Source organism: Canis lupus, chromosome 21 (assembly GCF_003254725.2).
Source record: "Canis lupus dingo isolate Sandy chromosome 21, ASM325472v2, whole genome shotgun sequence".
NCBI lineage: Eukaryota > Metazoa > Chordata > Mammalia > Carnivora > Canidae > Canis > Canis lupus.
In genome coordinates this window covers 46,756,368-46,757,801 of record NC_064263.1, presented here as the reverse complement: position 1 = coordinate 46,757,801, position 1,434 = coordinate 46,756,368, and the positions used below count along the sequence as shown (strand labels likewise).

The following is a 1,434-nucleotide window of genomic DNA, read 5'->3' as shown; positions in this document are numbered from 1 at the left end:
GAGCAATGTCTAGAACCTAGTACACGCAAAAATCTTTTATTTTTTTAAATTTTTTTTTGCAAAAATCTTTTCTAATAGAAAAATACTTTATATAAGCTGAGCAACAGGCTATCCATAAAATATTTTTAGGGTAAAATCGGATATGGTGTTTCATTTTCATTGGCAGGTAATTTGGTTGTAATTTCACTGATACAAAAATCTATCATGAAATATAAACTATATTAAAGAATGAGACTAAGAATATACATGTGAAGAAACAAGAGTGCGGCGTGAACATGGAGAAGCAAAAGAAAGCAAGAAAGTATGCGACCATGAAGCGAATGCTTAGTCTCCAAGATCAGAGGCTTAAAGAGAAGGATAGATTAAAACCTAAAAAGAAAGAAAAGAAAGATTCCAGTGCACTCAAGGAAAGAGAAGTCCCCCAACATCCTTCCTGCTTATTCTTCCAATATAACACACAGCTGGGCCCACCTTACCACATCCTGGTTGATACCAACTTTATCAACTTTTCCATTAAAGCCAAACTTGACTTAGTACAGTCAATGATGGACTGTCTGTATGCCAAGTGTATCCCTTGTATAACTGACTGTGTAATGGCTGAAATTGAGAAACTGGGGCAAAAGTATCGAGTGGCTCTAAGGATTGCCAAGGATCTGAGATTTGAAGGATTGCCATGCACACACACACAGAGGAATCTATGCAGATGACTGCTTAGTACAGAGAGTAACAGCACAAGTGTTACATTGTGGCCACAGTTGACCGGGACCTTAAACGAAGGATCCGGAAGATCCCTGGAGTTCCCATCATGTACATTTCTAACCATAGGTACAACATTGAGCGGATGCCAGATGATTATGGAGCCCCTAGGTTCTAATTCTTAAAAGATAGTTTTTCTGCCTTCTTATACCAACTTTTTCTGTTGCCAGTTCATATTAACAATATGCTATAGTATGAATTATTCTTCTTACCCATTTGCTCTGTTATGAGCTGAGTATGGTTAAATATATTCATTTTTTGATGTTTTGAAAAAAAAAAAAAAAGAATACACATGTGGTTAGATTCAAATAGAAATACCAAAGGAGGGATGCCTGGCTGGCTCAGTCGGTGGAATGTGTGACTCTTCATCTCAGGATTGTGAGTTCAAGCCCCAGGTTGGATGTAGAAATTACTTAAAAAGAAAATCTTAAAACAAAACAAAACAAAAAAAAAACTCAAAAGAAACTGATGCACTAATTTGTGTAAATGTGCAGTTTGTTACATACACATATACAAATATATACAATACATATGAATATGTATGTGCATGAAGGTGTATATATTGCTAATTACATGAAAATGAAATTTAATTTTTTTTCTTCGTAATGCACATGTATGTTTCATGCACAATGCTTCATATATCTAGAAAATATTTGTAGCTACGTAAGTTATCTGCAA

General features: G+C 35.0%; 1 pseudogene; it reads left to right on the top strand.

Moving 5' to 3' along the window:
- Nucleotides 1–262: 262 nt before the first annotated feature.
- LOC112667971 (rRNA-processing protein FCF1 homolog) lies at nt 263–1,008 on the top strand (annotated as a pseudogene).
- Nucleotides 1,009–1,434: the final 426 nt, after the last annotated feature.